Here is a 7,069-nt window from a genome sequence, read left to right on the forward strand (position 1 = left end):
CTTATCTTTGCTTGTGGATGCAGATGTTCAAATTCCCCTCAGAGTACTGGTTTGATAGCAATGGGCAAATCAGAAATTGGTTATCTAAAAGGGGGATATCAGGGCATGAGGTAGCTGGCTTACATGATTTCATAACAGTAGTTATTAGTAAGATGAATCTCCACAATAGAAATGAACAAAACATAATGTCAATGAAAATTCTAAAAAGCACAGTATGTCTGAAACAATGAAAAAGAGGAAAAAAACAAAATTTAAAAAATAATATCCATCAAAGTCTATCCCTTTTGTTCTTAAATATTTCTGATGCTTTGCCTGAGAAGGCAAAATACTGTGATTTTTACGAAGATACATTGTATACCTTAAGGAAAGATTGCCATAAACCTCTGTCAAAAGAGCAAGGGCCATATGTGAATGGTCATATCTGACTTTTACTGACTTCACAAAGAAGAACTGTTCCTGTCAACAGCATCAAACACAAAAACAATTTCTGTGAATTCAGATATATCCCTCATGCTTTTAACTCATCTCAGTACTAATCTTACTGCTTTGCTGGTTTAAAATCTGATGTGAAATCTCACAGGCCACACAGAACCATTTTAGGTAAGTCAAAAGGTTAAAATCCACTTTTAGCAATGTGCAGTCAGAATGGCTTCCAAAATATGCTTCCCAAATGCGCTCACAATCACCTCAGCTTTGAGTCTTGAGGCTTTAGGCCAAAGTTACAAAGTTCTCAGTCTTGTGAATTATGTTACAAAGTTCTCAGTCTTGTGAATTATGGCCCCCTACGCCCAAATGTTCAAGGAACTTGGGCAAAGGCTCTGGTCCCAGTATTGTAGTAGTCCCAAGCTCCCATCTCATGTTGGCTCTCTGGTTCTCTGTATTGGTCGTGGCTACTGCTGCTGCTGTAATTCTAGCTGATGCAAGAAGGTTTTGTTCTGAAGAACATACACTGCATGCCTACTTCTCCTTTGCTGGTTGTGAGAGATAGTCTACTGCTGGAATCTCTCCAATTTTATTGCTGAGACTAGCCAATCCCCTTGTAGAATGATGAGGTAGCATATCCCCGTGGATAAGCTAACATACCCTATTCACATATTATCACCTATGTCAAGTTCTGTAGCTAGAAAAGCCATGTTGAAAGGTAAACTCCACAACCTTTAAGTGATCAGGAGTGATGTACCTTTATAAAGAGATACTACCACGTAAATCCTTAACAATCATTATTAACTCATTTCATAAAGTAGTAGTTTTCACTTACTAGTTACAAGAATCCTAACAGTCTTGATCACTTCCATGCATTGCTATAGAGTTAGAACAACTGATAACTGCAGGTTTCTGAAGCTGTGAATCACTGGAGCTGTCCATCTTTCTCCCACGGAACTGTTACTGGATTTGAACTGCTGGAGAGGCCTCGGTGTTTGCGTTAGCAGTACAACCTCCAGTGGATTACGTTGACCAATAAAGATGACTTAAATCTCAGGATATGAATGCAGTCTGCCTTGTTGAATTGTTTTTAAAGTTTCATTTAATTTCTTTTCTTTTTTCTAACCAGGACTATTGGTAAGAGAATATTAAGAGGCATCTCAGTAAATCCCCAAGTTGCAGACATAGTATTCCTGGTGTTCATTATGCGCCAGAAAAGCAATTTACCGTTGGTAATGGAGATCAATTTCTCTGCAGGTAGAATAATGTCTTTTCCTGCTTATTGGTTTAGTGAAGAACCCCAAATGGCCAGATTTTGTTCTCAGTACCCAGTTTAATATAGACATAACTTTGTTCCCAAGTAGAAGCATGACTCCCTTAAGCACAGAACTGCCAAGCTGACCGAAACCCATGTGTCAGGGACAAGAAACACACATTTCTTAAGCGAATGGATAGAAAGAAAGGTTGCAGAAGGTAATTCCTGCCTTAACTTTTTTAAGATTTTACTTTATTTTAATGAAACTTTATAGAAAACTTGGTATAAAAAGAATACGGGCTGTGTGGGGATGGCCGTATCTGACCTTTACCAACTTCACAAAGGGAAACTGTCCCTGTCAACAGCATTAACAACACAAAACTAGTTCCCATGAGGTCAGACACATCCCTAATACTCCCGTACCTCTTTCTACTTCTTTCAATATCAATCTTACTGCAAAATTCAAATTAAAAAAAAGTCCAAAATCCAATGCAAGAGTTCACAGCACCATGTTGGGGAAGTCAAGAGGTTATAATCCAGATTAGTAGCAGAATATACTCACTAAATCAGGCCAGCTTCTGAAATGGGCTCCCAGACCATGAGTCTCATGGCTTTAGGCCAATATTACAAAAGTTCTAAGTGTTGGCAATTATTGCCCTTTACCTTCTCTTTAAGTCTTCCATTTGTTCAACAAACTTGGGCAAATGGCTCTTTGCTTTGGTTCCATGGAGATAGCAGTCTCAATGCCATCTCATGTTTGGTCTCCGATCCTCTGCTTCAGCTGCCATCACTGTTGCCCTGTTCCTGAACGATGAGTTGCATCGCCTTGCATGCTCTTTTCTGGTGGTGAGGTAGTCCTGTCTTCAACTGGAGTTGTTTGATTTGATGGCAAAATTAGCCAATCTTCTTTGTGGATTGGTGAGACTAGCCAATCCACTTGTGGATAGGCTAACATGCCCCATTTGTATATTCCCACTCATCCACATGGCAGTTAAATTCAATGACTAGAAAAAGCCATTTTGAACACTAAGCCTTAAATATCACAGTTGGGTTTTCATTTCTTGATTGGCTCACATTTCTTCTCTCCTCCTCTCTTTCCCCTATCCTACTGCTTTGCCTTTTAGTTCTATATTCTGATTAAGCTCATGACAACATATTATAATGGCTTCTGATTAAACCTTTCAAAGTAGAATTTTCTGCTTTGAGTTTTCTATTGCCATTATGTGTTTTCAGTAAAGGAAGGCATGCTGAAATCAGGCAAAAACATTTGTAATAATGTGGATTTTTCCTTTTTTAATTTTATACTAGTTTATTTACAAAATTTGAATACATTGTTTTGAAGAACAGATTCTTTCAATTTTCCTCACCCTGCACCCATCAGATTGTACAACCCCATGATTAATCCCTACCCCCTCGCCCCCCCCGCACATCCTCATCCCTCAGCTTCCACTCTCTTCTACTCCTCTTGGATCCTATAATGGTTTTATATAATATTTATCCTTGTCCCCCCTCCCTGCACATCCTCATTCCTCAGCTTCCACTCTCTCCTACCCCTCTTGGATCCAATAATTGTTTTATATAATATTTATTCTTGTGGGACTGAGTTCATTTAGCATAATGCTCTCCAGTCCTTCCAAGTTGGTAATAATTTACAAACTCATTGCTCCTATGTGCTGCATAGTATTCCATGGTGGGACTGTGCCATAATTTCTCAATCCATTTGTTTCTGGTTGGACATTTGGGCTGTTTCCATGTTCTTGCGATGGTGAATAATGCTGCTATGAACATTGGTGTACAAGTCTCCGTTTTTGCTTCAGTTCTCATTTTCTCAGGGTATATTTCAAGTAGTGGAATAGCTAGGTTATATGGAATTTCTATGTTCAGCATTTTGAAGAAGCACAATACTGCCTTCCAGAATGGTTGTACCATTTTACAATCCCACCAACAATATATAAGAGTTCCTTTCTTGCCACATCCTCTCCAAGATTTATTACTTGCTGCCCTGTTAAACTTTGCCACTGTTACTGGAGTAAGATGGAACCTCATTGTGGTTTTGATTTGCATCTCTCTTATTTCCAGTGATTTGGAGCGTTTTTTCATGAGTCTGTTTGCCATTCAAATATAATAGTATAGGACACATATGTACAAAGGACATTTTGGTAGTAGTATTGATGGGACAGGGTCTGTTCCTTCAGATTTATGCAGTTATGTAAGTCTCATCAGATGGCAGTATATATTTCAACTGTGATAGCAGTCCCCCAGGAAAGCTTAGATGCTGAAAACATGGTAAAACAAGTCCCATAGACCTCAAAGGGTTAAACATTTACGCTACGTCAAGGAACACAGTATCCCACTTCTCTTTCAGGTATACAAAAGTGAAACTTCGGAAGGTCATTCTATTATTCTTTCATGCAAGTTGTTTTTCAGTTTTAAGGTACATGGTAATATGAGCCTATTATTGTAAGTTCTTCAACATAAAATACCCATGTCCAAGGTAATATAGTGTGGGTACCATAGTGAATGAGAAGGGATTCTAGAAGTCATAGATAATGGAACTGGCAAAAGAATTGCAGGCTTGGCAAACCTTTCTCTAGTATATCTATACTAGTTTGCAAAGATTATTGTAGCAAAATATCATAAATTAGGGGGCTTATTACAACAAAAACATTATCTCATATTTAGGGAGGCAAGAATCTTTGTAAAGTGTAGTTTTTGTAAAGTTGAATAGCTATTCCAGACCTTTACGAAATGACTGCTTTTGACAATATTAAACATATGTCACCAGCTAACACCGCCAAGTATTCTGAAGATAATTTCCAGAAGAAGGTATAGAATGGATTAATTTTAAACACTGCCTCGGAACGCTGTAACTAACTCAGAGACAGGCACATTTACTAAGCTACAGAGAAATAGATAAAAGGGAAATTAAAGAGGGAAAGAATGAACAGGAAAACATTTGATAGGAAGGATGAACTGGAGAAGATAGTCGTAATTACTGTCATGCATAAAGAACTCCATATGCCAAATGTTGTGCCAAATGCTGGTAGTAGAAACCTGTGACTTCCTCTACAGCATCTAATCTCCTTTTTCTGAGAGTTCTGGATATAGATTTTGTTATATGTGGTTCCAGGAATGGAATATCCATAACAAAATAAATCAATGATTACATTCCATATCTCCAAACCAAAGTTTATTTCAAGGGCGAACATAGTAATTAAGAGAGCTAAAGCATAATGAATGTCAGAATTCCTTTTGAAAATGCTGAACAAAAATTATTTCTTTACTCTGGTCACCGTAGTAATTATACATATGTAGGGAAATGGAATGGTTGTAGTAATTTATCCCCTAGGATTGAACAAAGTCAGCACAGAAAGAACAGAGTTTTAGGAGGGAAAAATCACCATAAAACAGTGATTTCCCCCCCAAAAGCACTTTTTTTGGTAACAAATATGTTAAAATATAACTAAAAAATCTCTTGGTTCCTGTGGATTTGATTTACTTTTTCTTACCTTCAGCTTGAACTTGCATATGAGTAGTTGGTGGTCTGTTCCGCAATCAGCACCTGGCCTAGTTTTCACAGGTGATACTGACTTTCTCCAGCAATTCTTTCCACAGATATAATCGATCTGATTCCTATGTAGACCATCAAGTGAAATCCACATGTATAGCCTGTGTTTTTGTTTCTTATAAAACATATTTGCAATGAATTAATCATTGATTGTGTAAGATTCTATCATTCTATCTCCAGCTTCATTTCTGCCACCAAGTTTAGTGGCTTTAAAATGTCAAACTTGAAACGCATTGCTGTCAGGTAGGAAATACCCATCCCTGATCCTCCAGTGAGTTTTTGAGGTTGTAAATCACGTGGTAAATTAACCATCTTTTTTTACTGTAAAGATTTAAACCATCAGAGATATTTGGCTCTTGGGTTAGTAGTACAACTCCTTATAAATTATTCCAAATTATTTTTTTAACCTTTTAAATAGCTGTAGAAGAGCTACAGAGAGCCAGTGGGTTAGTATTTGAGTGTTAATCAAACGGTACAGTGGTTTAAAACTCATAGGAGAACAGTTTGACAACTTTCTTCCATAGAGATTTTAAAAAAAAAAGTGAGACAGGGGAGCTCTGGTGATTTTCATCCTTGGAAACCCTGTGTGGTAGTACTATCCTGGCCTGAAGAGTCCCATGAGAGGGAGTTGACTTCTTGACAATGGCTATAGCTATATTTATTCAAAAAATTCCCTCCTTGCCGTGAGTCAGAACCAACTCAATCGTGACCCTTCAGCAAGTTTTCAGAGGCGGTGCGTGGCACTGGAGAAGACTGTCCATCTTGTCCCTCAGGCTCCCGGTGTATTGAAATTGCCAGAGAGGTGTCACCTTTAGGTTAGTGGTTCAATTCCTTACAAACTTACACTGTCAGAGCTACACAGATGATTATATGTAGGCACTTATATGACATCTTATCTCTGCCCCACAATTAGAACTTTCCATCATCAAAATGTGAAGGCTTAGAGGTTCTTGGCTAAAGTACTTTGAAAGTTCATTCATTCAATTCACACAGTTGGAGACTGATCTGGCTCCTAGCTGGTAACCTAACTAGTGTTGCTGGTTAAAAAAGTTATAATGATCTCTCTTTCTCTCTCTCACTCTTTTGAAAATAGGATGCTTTGGATGTTGCCAACAAATGTAATGATCTCCTAATGTGGACTGGGCTTTCTCTTACTATGATAGGTTCCAGGTGAAATGAAAGAAAGGAAAGATGAGAATGATGTTAGTTTTCTTTTCTTTTTCCCTTTTATGATTGACTTTGAAGTTCAGGCAGTGTCACTTCTGCTGCATTACATTAGTTGAAACTATCACAAAAATGTTCTCAGTTTCAAGTAAAGAGAATATAAATGCTCAAGACATTATGAGCTTTGGGGTGGGGCATTTTAGAAGTTTAAATAAGCTTATGAAGTGAATTGTAATGTATTCATCTTTTAGAAATTTATAATGCAGATTAATACATCATACAGTTGTCATTGAGTGAACTCTAATTAATGATAACTGTTATGAGTTCAGTTGTGTACCTCCAAGATATTTGCTAGAATCCCAATCTTCTTGGTGTAATATAATGCAATATATTATGCCTGGTATAGTGTCCTAAATCTAGTAATTTCTGCGTAATGAAAAGGCAGATTAATCATAGAGACAAGCATATGTTAGAGAAGACAAATACTACATAAAGACCTTCTGTAAGATGAAGAAGCAAAGAATACCTGGACTACAAAGAAGAAAGTGATTGGCTTGGCTTGGATCATAACTATCAGTTACCATAACTACTGCAATGGGCTCCTATGTGTAAGAAAGGGTGAGGATGGCACAGGATAGAATAGGATTCAGATCTTTTGC

This window comes from Elephantulus edwardii, unplaced genomic scaffold (assembly GCF_000299155.1).
Source record: "Elephantulus edwardii isolate Elephantulus edwardi_28Jun2011 unplaced genomic scaffold, EleEdw1.0 scaffold00085, whole genome shotgun sequence".
NCBI classification, from domain to species: Eukaryota; Metazoa; Chordata; class Mammalia; order Macroscelidea; family Macroscelididae; genus Elephantulus; species Elephantulus edwardii.